Here is a 14,503-nt window from a genome sequence, read left to right as displayed (position 1 = left end):
CGTCTTATGGAGCGAATGCAGGCTGCGCAGCTATCCCAGAAGCCAGAACAGCAAGAGGGATTGCTGCTTTCACTGCACAGCGATCCCTCTTGCTGTTCTGGCTTCTGAGATTTAGAATTTTTTTTTTCTTGTTTTCCTCCTCCAAAAACTAGGTGCGGCTTATGGTCTGCTGTGTCTATTAGAGCGAAAAATACGATAGTTTGCCACGTAGCATCTCAGGTTACTGTTCGAGGAGCACATGTCCAAGTTGCCAGGGACTAGTCGCTTGATACGTTTGGGTTTGGGCTTACAGCATTGGCCATTATTTTGCAACATCCGCTGGGGCTGCCTAAGTCATTTCCATCAGTGTTTGTGCAGAGGAACTTGGTGGCAGATTGCTCGTGTATCTTGGGGTCATTTTACCACTTCCCAGAGAATTCCTGATGTGCTAGAACAGAGCTTTCCCAACTGTGTGTCGTGACACATCAGTGCGTCGGCCGCAGTGTGTAGGTGTGTTGTGCGAACGCTCTTCCTGGGGCTGGAAAGGAGCTAGTTTCATCTCCAGTTTGCTAGTAAAACTGCATTACTGTGTGGCGAAAGGATGCGTGCCTAAAAAGCGTGTCACCTACATGAAAAGTTTGGAAAGCTCTGTGCTAGATATGAATCACAAATACTGAGGAATTAATAACATTCCGATAAGGTCTTCTGTGGAACTAACAACACATGTGTATATTTTTTCAGGATTGATTTCTTTTGCCCCTCCCCTGTGGTGCTGTCATTGCCTCAACAATTCAAAGTCTACTTCAGATTTATTTCATTTCCCATTTTTAAGCACCCAGTAATAATAGATTAAATAGGGAGCGGCATTTTGGAGGTCTCAGTGAATGGAGTTTGCTCATCCTTAAGTCTGATATTTGGAGCCAGCAAACAATTTGCCTTCAGGCACGTTGACTAGACACCCCCCACCCCCACCCCCCCAGGTTAGGGTTTTCTCTCCCACTATGGATTGCGGTTTTTTTGTAAGTGATCTCAATCTCTATTGTTCCCCTCCTTGCAGCAGTTTCAGTTTCCAATCCTGGTCTGGATTGCAAAGTTTGTTGTCATTTAGTCGTGTCCGACTCTTCGTGACCCCCTGGACCAGAGCACGCCAGGCACTCCTGTTTTCCACTGCCTCCCGCAGTTTGGTCAAACTCATGCTGGTAGCTTCGAAAACACTGTCCCACCATCTCGTCCTGTGTTGTCCCCTTCACCTTATCCCTCCATCTTTCCCAACATCAGGGTCTTTTCCAGGGAGTCTTCTCTTCTCATGAGGTGGCCAAAGTCTTGGAGCCTCAGCTTCAGGATCTGTCCTTCCAGTGAGCACTCAGGGCTGATTTCCTTCAGAATGGAGAGGTTTGATCTTCTTGCAGTCCATGGGACTCTCAAGAGTCTCCTCCAGCACCATGATTCAAAAGCATCAATTCTTCTTTGAAGTTAGCCCTTCCTTAATTTGTGTGGAGGGTGTCAGATCTGCACAACTTGTTCACTGCCAATCCGAACCCAGCCGTCATGGAGCCTTGCCTTGGCTATTGTCTCCCCTATTTTTGCAGCGCCAGTCGGGCTGTCAAGTCAGGAGGTTGCCGGACGTTGCTTCCTGGGCTACCTTTCAGCTTAGTTTCGGGGTCGCAAGTTCTTCAGGCCTGCCAGTGGGCGGCACAAAAGCACCCTTTGTGCTCTGCAGATTCCTGGTGATGAAGCACTGCTCCGAATCTATCCAGCCTCAATGCTGAATTTTGGAGCTTATGAGACCCCCACATGCAATCATGCCCAAACTCCACATAGCGTATTTTTTGCTCTATAAGACTCACTTTTTCCCTTCTAAAAAGTAAGGGGAAATGTGTGTGCGTCTTATGGAGCGAATGCAGGCTGCGCAGCTATCCCAGAAGCCAGAACAGCAAGAGGGATTGCTGCTTTCACTGCGCAGTGATCCCTCTTGCTGTTCCGGCTTCTGGGATTCTGAATATTTTTTTTCTTGTTTTCCTCCTCCAAAACCTAGGTGCGTCTTGTGGTCTGGTGCATCTTATAGAGCGAAAAATACGGTATATCTTCCTTGACTGGTTCTTCATTTTTAGCCAATAATGCATAATAAAGTGGAGATGTCGTCGTTTATTTAAATTGCATCATGAAAATATATTCTCTCATTCTGGCTTTCTGTTGTTTTTTTCGGAGGGGCTGGTTTCTGAGAACCTGTCTTTTTGCATCTTTCAATGGCATCTTTCAGGACCGGGGAACCTGTGACCTTCCAGGTATTGTTGGATTCCAATTCCCATCAGCCCCACCCAACAATGGTCAAGAATGATGGGAGTGATAGTCCAGCAATATATGGCAGGCCACAGGTTCCCCATTCCAGACTTGGAGAGAGAGAGATGCAACTTTCATGTATTCCAGTGATTGTGGGAAATAGGGTGGTAGCTTCTCCAGATAAATGAATTTTTTGGTTTAGACTGCAATCCATTGCACACTAACTTAGGTGCGAACCCCATTGTGGGCCTTTACTTCTGAGTAAATATTCCGAAGGTGGTGGTTTCCAAGCTCCACCCCCACCCTAGGACCGCTTCAAAGTTGCTGAGTGTCTTGGCAGACCGCTAATTGGATTTTCTGCCTGTTGCAGCAATTGCAAAGCCAGAAGATTTTAATTTGTGTTTTTATTGCTCTTCTTACTTTGTATTTTATGGTATTGCAATTTGCATTCCACAGAATGCAGTTAAAAGGGATTATTCAATGTGCACATTCTGCACTGTAGACCTCCTGAGTGAAGCTCACGAACGACAGTTTGGGAACCCCTGGAGTAGGAGGGGGCTGTTTGTGTGTTGCCTCTTCCTTTGTAAACCCTCAAGTAAATTAAGAGTTACTTTATTGACTTTTAGCAAGTGTTCTGCTCTGAGCATGTAACTTTTGTTGATCAGGTGTCGTAACTGTGCTACAAACTTATACTACTTTAGCAACTGCTCCTTGGCCTCACGTAACCCTGGGAGTTATAGTTTTCGGATGACTTGCAGGTGTCCTTTTGCATTATTCTGAAACCGCCTTTGAAAATAAACATCTCTCCCTTGTGTGTGGGGTGGGGAAGTAATGGGAGATTCTCAGGAAACCTGCAAAGGTACTGCAATTGCTAAGTACCTGTGCCACAAAATGTAAACTGTGCAAGGAATTCTGGGAGTTGCAGTTGTGGTTTTCTGAGGGTGTTGAGATTTCCTGGCTGCTTTGCAAAACTATAATTCCAAGAGGGTGTGTGGGTGTGTGTGTGTGTGTGTGTGTGTGTGTGTGAGAGAGAGAGAGAGAGAGAGAGAGAGAGAGAGAGAGAGAGAGAGAACACAATGACTATTAAACCAGCTTAAGATTCCCATTCATCTTTGCAATACGTTAGGTTTTATTGTAATCAATATAGATGGACTTCTTCAAAACCGTCCATACTTAGAAGGATCCAGCGAGCTTTCCATCACCTCTACCTGGCGCAACGAAGTCAACAGCCTCCGCAACCTGGTGGAATAGCTGCAACCTGTTGCCATTGTGGAGGAACGGATGCAAGACTTTTCTTCTTGCAATTATGTAAAGAAAACCAGGGTAAAAATTAATGGGCAGCTGGTGGGCTGTGCACGCTGTTAATAACGCTGCAATCATTGAATCAGTCTGCCCTCTTCTCCTCCCCCTGCTAACCGCCCCCCCCTTCGCCCGGCCTCATGCCATCTGTTAGGCCTGTGCTTATCCTTAGATTGGAGGTTCCTTGGGGCCAGGCACTCTTTTTGCTTAAGGGGCTCAGCCACCAATTTCATCAAGCTCATTGGGGGGGAAAATTGGCTGCAGAATTAGCAAGCGGGAGGTTCCCGAAAGAGCAGTTAGTGGGAACGTCAAAGACTGTAAAGGTTGGGCTCCAGCAAGATAGATAGATAGATGATAGATTAGATAGATAGATAGATAGATAGATGATAGATAGATAGAGATAGATAGATGATAGATAGATAGATATAGATAGATGATAGATGATAGATAGATAGATAGATAGATAGATAGATAGATAGATAGATAGATAAATAAATAGATAAATAGATAAATAGATATAGATGATAGATGATAGATGATAGATAGATAGATAGATAGATAGATAGATAGATAGATAGATGATATAGATAGTTGTTTAGTCCTGTCTGACTCTTCGTGATGCCATGGACCAGAGCACGCCAGGCACTCCTGTCTTCCACTGCCTCCCGCAATTTGGTCAGACTCATGCTGGTAGCTTTGAGAACACTATCCAACCATCTTGTCCTCTGTCGTCCCCTTCTCCTTGTGCCCTCCATCTTTCCCAAATCAGGGTCTTTTCCAGGGAGTCTTCTCTTCTCATGAGGAGGCCAAAGTCTTGGAGCCTCAGCTTCAGGATCTCTCCTTCCAGTGAGCACTCAGGGCTGATTTCCTTCAGAATGGATAGGTTTGATCTTCTTGCAGTCCATGGGACTCTCAAGAGTCTCCTCCAGCACCAGAATTCAAAAGCATCCATTCTTCTGCGATCAGCCTTCTTTATGGTCCAGCTCTCACTTCCATACATCACTACTGGGAAAACCATAGCTTTTACTATACAAACCTTTGTTGGCAAGGTGATGTCTCTGCTTTTTAAGATGCTGTCTAGGTTTGTCATGGCTTTTCTCCCAAGAAGCAGGCGTCTTTTAATTTCGTGACTGCTGTCACCATCTGAGGTAATCATGGAGCCCAAGAAAGTAAAATCTCTCACTGCCTCCATTTCTTCCCCTTCTATTTGCCAGGAGGTGATGGGACCAGTGGCCATGGTCTTCGTTTTTTTGATGTTGAGCTTCAGACCATATTTTGCGCTCTCCACCCTCATTAAAAGGTTATTTAATTCCTCCTGACTTTCTGCCATCAAGGTTGTGTCATCTGCGTATCTGAGGTTGTTGATATTTCTTCCGGCAATCTTAATTCCGGTTTGGGATTCATCCAGCCCAGCCTTTCGCTGGTGAATTCTGCATATAAGTTAAATAAGCAGGGAGACAATATGCAGCCTTGTCGTACTCCTAGATAGATAGATGATAGATAGATAGATAGATAGATGATAGATAGATTTATTGTTTCCACTTGCATAAAGGGGGTGGGTGTCTCAATGGGCGCCGGATTATACCACTTCCGGTGCCATCACCCCAATTCTTCCTTTCACCAATTTGCTCCTGAATACCAACTAGTCAACACTTAGAGGGCGTCCGCCATCTTTCCTTTCTTAGCCGCCACCAATCTTGATTGCAAAATTGCAAAAAAAAAAAAATCAAATCCTTTTGCAAAGTGAATTTGAAAGGCAAGCTGGAGGGAGGGGTGGGGGTGGGGGAGTAGAAACCTATTTCTGCCAGGAGCTGTTGGGAATTGAATCTTGAACTTCTTCCCTGATTCTAAGCTTCTTAAGAGAGTAATTTCTGGAGAACTATCCAAGAGCTCTTCAGTGAAATTTTGGGTCCTTTATGTACTCTTTAATGGGATGTTTCAAATGTCCTTAATCTCCTCTCATTTTGCTTGCTGCAGATGCTCCTTAGTTTTGCTTTTTTTCTGTCTCCAGATAACAGGGGCAGTAGTCCTTCTGTGTAAAGGGAAAATTCTTTAAGCCCAGAGAAACAGGATGGGGGGTGTATTTTATTGAGGACAAGCTACAACGGAATAAAAGATGCTTCTGTAATATGTTGGGGGTTTAGAGGCTGGGACAGACCTAGGGCAAATGCATGTTTGCTCCCGTTATAAGGAATAAGGATACAGAGAACTATATTTGCTCCCCAATGTCAATCATATTCATGTTTACTTAGAAAGAAGGTCCATTGGTTTCAACTGACTTGTCAAGTAGGACTAATAATAATAATGATTTATTATTTATACCCCGCCCATCTGGCTGAGATGCTTCAGTTATGTGGAAATAAAATCACATGATTATCAGGATTTATTTTTTTTAAAGGCTGTATTTTAAGATTTTACCCCTTTAAAATTGAAACCTGGATCAGATTAAGTAGAAAAAGGGTAAATTGCCAGAATATCCTATCTCACCGTATGTTTTGCTTTTCTATATCCTTGTAAAGAAGTCACATGTGCAAAACTGTGTGATTTTTATTTGAAATACAAAGATCATAACTATTAGCCTTTGTTGTTTTTGTAAACGGTTCATTTTGCTCGCATCAAAACTACTTAGTTAAAATTCTAAGCCGCAGCTTTGTAAGACTGCTGTGTATTAATTATACCTTTAAAACACATTCGAAGCACATTTCCCCCTCAAAGAATTCTGGGCACTGTGGTTTATCCTTTGCCGAGTTGCCATTTCTAGCACGCAGAATTCTTTGAAGGGGGAAAATGTGCTTCGAATGTGTTTTAAAGGTATAGTTTGTATGCAGCCTAAAAAGAGGAATTCCATCCTGGATGTAAAATACGCTTGCTCAGAAGAAAATAAGTTGCTTTCAGTTCTATTTGAGTGGCCCAATTTTAAAGCCACGCTCCCGCTGATTTTGCAATTATAGGGCATGATCCAGATAAAGTTAAGTACATATCCCATTTCAGTGAGTAAGCTAAGTACATACTAAACTCTCCCCCTCCCCCTAAATCACCTTTTTCCTTAATTTTGGCTGGATTGTGCCTGTGCATTTTTAATATATTTTTATACTAACAAGCATGCATCTTTAAAAAAAATACTCCAAGTAACAAAGCTTCCTAAAACACATTAAGCAAATATTTATTTAAAACATCGCGTCACTTCTTTTTGCGAAGGGGAAAAATGGACTGCTCAGTCCCATGACCTTGAAAACTGGGCTGGGGGGCTGAGGGTAGGTCTGCATCTACTGACCGATCTCTGGGTGATTTGCAGTAGATTACAAAGGATTTCTGACTTTTAGCTGGTTAACAAAAGCAGCAACTTTCCTCCCCAAATTAGGCTACTGAAATGGAGGAAGCTTGAGAGGATAGACTCATGGACCCAATAGTTTTGTGTGTGTGCTGTAAACACAATTCGGGCAATGGAAACGAAATCCTAGGCTCAGATGCATCCTTTTGAGGGTTGCGTTCCTTCGTTCTAAGTGTATGCCTATTCCTCTTTCGAAACCTCTCTTTCGCACTCGGCTCCAGCTGTTAGGCTTCGGGTGCTAAGAGAAAGAAAAATAGATCCCATTCGCTTGAAGTCTGCCTGCTCCTACTTTAGACAAATCTAAGTTGACTCAGTAAAAAATATCCGTTGCCATTTGCTTGATTTTCTGCATCTTTCGAGGTCAACTTAGCAACCTCCTGTCCATTAAGCTTTCAGCTTGTTTAGAAGCTTAATATTTCAGGATAGGGAAAGCGGAATTATTTGTAGATGTATTTATGCGACACGCCAATTTCTGAGTTTTCACTTAATGCAACACAGTTGATATATTTAATGTATTCTCTCTCTCCCCCCCCACCCCCGGTGTGTGTTTTAGTAGTTCTTGTTTTTATCTGTAAGTTCCCCCGAGTCCTGTCAGGGAGGAAGACTGGATAGAAATAAATAGGATCATGATAATGTAGGAAGTTTCTTGTTTCTGAGACAGAGCTGCCATGACAAGGGACTTATTTGTTATTTCATTCATTGAGGAACCACTTCCTATGAAGAACTTCCCAATGCGAGAAGAACTTGCGTAAAATGTTTCATATATAAAAAGTTAAAACAGTTATATTTACACACACACACACACACACACAGAGAGAGAGAGAGAGAGAGAGAGAGAGAGAGAGAGAGAGAGAGAGAGCGCTATACGGTATGAGGATAGAGAGAAACGATACGATACAATACAATAATCTTTATTGTCATTGTCCCATACAGAACAACGAAATTGAAAAAATCTGCATCAGACATTCAAAACCAACAAGCCTGCTATCCCAGCCTGGTTAGCCCCCTAAAAACTCTGATACCCCATAATTAAATACAATATACTCCCATAGAGACTACCTTACACTGCGTTTAAAACCAAAATCGCATTTGGATAGAAACTGTTTCTCAGACGGCTAGTCCTAGTCTTTATAACCCTGTACCTTCTTCCAGAAGGCAAAAGCTGAAAGAGATCATTTCCGGGGTGTGCACTATCCTGCGCTATCTCTGCAGCTTTCTTATGGCACCTGGAAGCATAGATTTGATCCAAGGTGGGAAGAGTGCACCCAATTATTCTCTCTGCAGTCTTTACAACCCTGGACAGCATTGTTTTTTCCCTGGCCATGCAGCTCCCAAACCACACACACAGACCATAAGTTAATACACTCTCAACAGTACAATGGTAAAATGCCATCAACAGGTCCTTTGAGAGATTGCTTTTTCCGGAGGATTCTCAGAAAATATAACTTCTGCTGTATTCCATGTATAAAAAGGATTTCAAATGCAATACAGTTGCCAACTGATGGCTTGAGCATCGTGTAATGTGGACTTGGAAGGTGACAGATATGCTTATATATAGACATGCAGGCTAGTAAAACAGGGCAGCCCGATAACAAAAACCAAACCATCTGGTAGCTTTGCAAGATGCAGTCCTGGTCCAGCAGACCAGGTGATCGATACTGACCAGTTTATTCTGTACCCCAGTTTTTTATGCCCAGGGGGCCAATTTGAAAGGTGGAAACCTACCTTTCCTGTATGCTCCACCTTCCCTGAATCAAGACATCGTTCAACACAAGTACCTTAGGCACTGTGGATTGAAAACGAGAGGCCCAGCGAAGCTATGTATTTTTTATCGCCCCAGTCGATAAGCCAGCATTCCACGCAAGCTTCCCACATACATAGAGCCCTCCTCCGAGTGATCAGAGAGTAAATATCAGAAATATAAGGTCACGTTACACGCCCAGGCTGACATTCACCTGATAACGCAGGCAAGGTGTGTGTGGAAAGGGGGGAACATTAACAGTCGCAGTGCCATTTCTTGGGTTGGGGCATGTTCCATAGAAGATCTTACGTGGCCAAATGGAAAAGGTGGTAGTGAGGGAGTCCATAGACCCAAGAAGCGGCCATAATTTTCTACACACCTGTTGATTATTCAGAAGCCTGTTGCCCTCTTTTGCAATCGGTCGTTCTGCTGGAGGGCGAAAGAGTCTGGGAATCTTGGTGTTGTTTTTGAAAATTTAACCCATAGTTTAAGAGATTTGTTGGAGCAAAAAGGACAAATGTCTGTTTTTAGGTCTCTCTCTCTATGTATGTGTGTGTGTTGGGAAGAAATAAAATGAATTCGAGGAGGAGGGAAAATAGCAATGGGAAAGACCTTACTGCCTTTTTCTGATGTTGACATCTTCCCGCTCTTTGACCCGTATTCCTGAACCAAAACATATCAGTCGTATATTCCTGCTTTCGGGCAAGAAGGCACAACAGACCTTTCCAAACTGTGTGTCACGACACATGAGTGTGTCGGCTGCCGTGTGTCGGTGTGTCGTGTGAACACTCCTCCCGGGGCTGCAAAGGGGTTACTTTGCTAGTAAAACTGAATGGCGGTGTCACGAAATGATGCAATGTGTCACCAACATGAAAAGTTTGGAGGTAGAAAGTCTCTCTGTGTGAGTTTCTCCTTCTTTCTGTTAGGCTGCTCCCCGTTGATTTGCAGTATTCCCCAGAAGTGTGTTGGTTGCGTGTGTGTGTTTGTGTGTCTATCTATCTGGGTATCTGCTTCCGAAATCTCCCGATGCAAATCATTTTTACCCTTCACGCCAGCCCATAAACCTGCACACCGTCAGAGGGAACCTGGGATATTCAACTGCCCTTAAAGAAAACTCAACGGAGCCATCCCTCCCTTGTTTATTAATCTACAAGAGTGTTCCTATAATACCAGTCATGTGAGGGCCAGGATCTAAGAATGGAGCTTGCAGCACAGCGCACCAAATTGTTTTTGAGAAAACCCTCCCTCACCAGCCACCACCACTGCTGTTGCTGCTGCTGTTACCACCACCACTGACCCCCCCCCCCTTGTTTCTCCAGGGCTTAAGAGGAGAAAATCCCAAACCTTCGGATCTAAATGCCCAGAGAAGTCCTGGGCTGCAGAATCTCTTACCCAGCTCTAAATCTCTTTTCAATTCAGGTTAAGCTTCTCTTTTTATTACAGATTATAGGGATCTCCCACTGTATCACTTCTGGGTTATCCTTTTAACACATTTTGCTCTTTCTAGCCGGGGTTATTTTTTGTGGTTTCCTGGGGTTGGGAAGAAGGAGCTGCCCTTGGTTTTTCCTCATTTGATCCATCTCCAGAACAAATCTCTGTTATGCTTCCTTGCAGAGGTACCCGGAGGCTCCTGGTCGGGACACCTGGGCACTGGAACTGCTCTCTGGAGAAGGTAAGGCAGATTCCCTCAACCCACCCCAAAAAATAAAGCTGGTGTGCTTGTGTGCGAGAGAGAGAGAGAAGGCAGGACATTATGCCACTATTGCGGAAATTCAATGGATGTTAGTTGGCCATGTAGGTAGGAACCGAAGTTAAGTGGGAGAGATGGTTGTTGTTGCCCTGATGTGAGTTGACCTAGGAATCTTCCAACCATAGAAGAAGTGACTTCAACTATCTTGCAATCCAGCCAAGGTGTCTTTGGCCATTTATAATCTCAATGTCCACCTGAAATTTTTCATTCATCCCTTGCCGCCTCGTCAAAAGAATCCCAGGCGATCTGGAAGCTCAGCTAACCCCATCTTAGAAAGTCACCATTTTGCCTCTTTTGGGTGTCCTCTCTAGAAATCGTGGGTCTCCCACTGCAGCAAACAGTCTGACCATCTCGCTAATGCCGCAAATAGATCTGCGTTTTCCATTGTGCGTATCCCGTGGAAGATTTGCCACAATGGCAAAACCTAATTTCACTATGTTCGATGAAGGGGTGGCACACAATATAATGAAACGTTTACATGTGTTGCTTTCTTTAATTGCACCTTTTAGATATAAATATAATTGCCCTTTCTTCAGTTTTGTAATCTAAGCTGTAAAGATGTTGTCCACGTTTAATTTCCCCCCTTTTTCCGTGTTCTGAAAACAAGACATAATGAGATTTAACCTGGGAGACGTTGGCATATTTTATGTGATAAATGGGGGAAGGAATTGACCTCTGTCAAATTACTCTGCAGAGTCCGCTAACAACCGTTAATGTCGTATCTAGAGATGCGTGGTGTATATTCAGCTTCTGTTACAGTATTGGCATTTCGTCTCATTTGACGGCTGGGAAGCATATTTATAGCAAAGCTGGAAGGGTAGGAATAGTTACATTAAGAGAGATAGATGTAAAAACCTATGGAGTTTTCTAAATAATGTTTCAAAGTGTATACAGCGTATATATAAACATAAAATCAGTGAAAGGTGGTTGATTCAGTTTCAATCATCTTTTTTCAAAGTATTGACAGTCAAAGCAACATTTCAAGCAGACCCTACAAATTAAAACGAGTATAATCTCACTTTTGAAATTAAGAATTAGATAAAATGGCAGCACTAACAATATATCTTGAGGGGTTGTTCTCACTGTTCTTCCAAGTTTTGAGTTGATGTAGATCATGTTTTCAGCTTTTTTTGCAATTATTTTAAAGAATTTAGAACAACAACAACAAATAAATAAAATCCAATGTTTCTCTGATAATTATAAACATTTAATGAATGTGGAGGAGCTCTGTGGGGTTTTTTTTTAAAGGAAAATGTTTAAAACTTGATTTTAATTTTATTTTTTAGTCAATGTATGTGGTACACGCAGAGAGAGACTATTTTAAAGGATTGTCGTCCTGATCTGATTTGTATAAAAATAACAACAACAGCAACCAAAGCTTTTTGTTTGTTTGTTTCAAAGGATTCTCACTGCATTCTTCCTGCCGCTATATAAATCTATAATCCGAGACACTGCAAAGAGATGACAACATTTTAAATGGGAAAATATCTGGGGCAAAACACCATCTGCCCACTCAAAACCTCTTCAGACTTGCATATTTCATTAAGCCAAAGAGAGGTTTATCAGTTTCCTTACATTAAGGAGCTCATATCTTTCTGGATTTCAGGCATTTGTGCACAGATATTAGACCTTTCGTTTTCCTTTTTTTGCTGTTGCTTTCCTAATAAAAAACAAATCAGTTAAAATTTGCCTTTAAGGGGGAAAAACGCCCATTTCTTAACGGGTTTTTTTTAATAAAAAAACTAAATTCATTTTAAGCTGTTCTTGCTGAAATAAAAGGAAATAAATAAAAGGGGAACATAGATAATGAAAAAGAATTCAGCATTTAATTTATCCAGATTGGAAAATCCTCTGCTAGTTTTCCAAGGTTCTTTCTAAAGGAGTTTAACAGGGCAATCCTGCACATATAAATATTAATCTATCCTAAAGAGTTTAACAGAGCAAACCTGTGAGACAACCATTGAGTTCAAAGTGGGTGCCCTCCAGGTAAGTGTGTTTAGGCTTTGAGGAAAATATAATTCCTCTATCTTATATATATCCATTCTATCAGGTGAAACACAAGCCCCTTTAGGCCTTTGCTTAAACACAACAAACAAATAAATAAATAAAGAAGAGCACAATTATTATTATTATTATTATTATTATTATTATTATTATTGAAACCTTAGTCTTTTTATTCGATTATCAAGGCTATCAATATAGACCTGTGAAGCTATAGAGTTTCTGGCAGGGATTGAAATATATGGTTACCATCGTCTTTCTTTTTTTAAAAATGTTATGAATATACAAATATACATCTCATACAATCCTTAAAAATATTCATACATACCCACATTCAATCCCACAGATGCTTCTTTTTTCCACCACCACCCCTTACCCCTCAAAAGTCAAATATAAGGTTACTAGACGTCCCCGTTTCCCGGGGATAGTTCCTGGATTTACAGATCAGTCTCCTGACAAAAATCCATCTATTTAGGAGGAAGTTGAAAAGTGTCCCCAGATTCATTGAAAAAAAACTGGCAACCTTATTCAAAGAGCATTCGTGGCAACAGATGGGAGCTGCAACGAAATGTTGCAGCGCGGGGAATGCTTTCGTTGGCTGTGCCTTGGCTCACAACACCTCATTCTGTCCCGTTTCCCATCTAGCTGTCCTCTTCCCCTCTCCCTTCTCTAAAAACGCAAACCCAAAACTGTCTTCCAGCATTCTGTGCCACCCAAGAGGGCACACAGTCCTCATTGGACTGTTTTTTTTGGGGGGTCTCTTCAGGTTTTCCTTTGTCTGAAAGGCTTCTGCAACCTTGCCAGATTCCTTTTCCCTGAGTGAGGGTGAGAACGATTAGCTGCAGAGAGAACAGCCCTGACATCCTTGAACACTGAAAGCAGAGGGAACAGAAATTTATTTATTGCACCTCGAGTGTCCAAAACACTACATTATTATTATTATTATTATTATTATTATTATTATTATTATTATCATTATTATTCTGCCACAGCCCTTGAAACAACATCGTGGGTTAGGCCAGACTCACAACTAAAGCATCCCTGGCAGATGTTCACCCAACCTCTGCTAAAAAACCTCCAGGAAAGGAGATTCCAGCACCTTCCACTGTCAAACAGATCCCGTATGGTTTTTAATTTCATTTTCAGTGCTTCTTCTATTGCACTTTGCTGTATTGCAGTTTGGATTCCATGGAACTCCGATTGTAAGGGTTCTTCACAGACAGACTGAATGAGGCTCACAGGCCGTTGGTGGTCTGCGGACCACAGTTTGGGAACCCCCTAAAGTATGCTTCCCACAAACCAGGAGAGGCTGTAGCCAGAGGGGGGAAACTTTGAGGACCCCTCATGCGGCCAGAAAATCCTGAGCAGCCCGTCTCCCTGCTCATATCAAGTATTAAGGTGAATTAGCCACCCCAGCGGTTCCTGGTTGAGACCAGAAAGACAGGATGTAAACTTGATGGAAAACATAAATGAATTAAACCCGAGCAAATTGGGCCACGCAGCCTGTTCCGCCTATGTCTGCTTGCTAAGAAGTCTGAGTTCAGTAGAATTTACTCCTGAGTCCCAGGTAAGTGGGCATAGGGTTGCAGACTTAGAATGTGTTGTGCCACAAAACAACAACAAGAACAACAACAACATATTGGGTGTTTTGGAAGAGGAAAATATCCCTTTAAAATTATCAAGGAATCTAGCTGTGTCCCACTCCAGGCCAGCTTTTTTGAATGGAGAACACATTGCTTAATTAAACGTCAAAGGGGCATTTTTGAAAGCAATGCTAAAGACATCTTTTTGTCTGTACCTCTTAATGAATACTGTTACTGCGGTATGAGGCCAAATTTCAGGCACCTTGTGGCAGTGGCGTAGCCTGGGGGGTGCAGGGGGGCCGGCCGCACATCTGGGGGTTAGGGGGCGCAAATTCATGGGTTAGGGGGCGCAAATCCACGGGTTAGGGGGCGCAAATCCACGGGTTAGGGGGCACAAATTACTTGCCTTGCCCGGGTGCTGACAACCCACGCTACGCCACTGCCTTGTGGTCACAGCAGGGTATTTGTTCAGACAATAGAAATGAAGGTTTTGTGGAGAGCGTGCTATTGATCCAACATAATCAAAACTCAATATCCGC

At 42.7% G+C, this 14,503-nt stretch overlaps 1 protein-coding gene across 1 annotated transcript in view; it reads left to right on the top strand.

Annotated features, from left to right (window-relative positions):
* Positions 1-14,503, top strand: part of LOC309376126 (homeobox protein otx5) — a 61,618-nt gene that overhangs the window by 29,611 nt on the left and 17,504 nt on the right. The window contains exon 3 of the mRNA XM_081922325.1: positions 10,245-10,302. The gene's annotated coding sequence lies outside the window, so the exon portion shown is untranslated. The remainder of the gene's footprint in view (positions 1-10,244; positions 10,303-14,503) is intronic.

This window comes from Podarcis melisellensis, assembly GCF_964234715.1.
Source record: "Podarcis melisellensis genome assembly, chromosome: 8".
Classification (NCBI taxonomy): Eukaryota; Metazoa; Chordata; class Lepidosauria; order Squamata; family Lacertidae; genus Podarcis; species Podarcis melisellensis.
The sequence above is the reverse complement of the archived record's forward strand: the minus strand, read 5'-3'. Positions and strand labels throughout refer to the sequence as shown.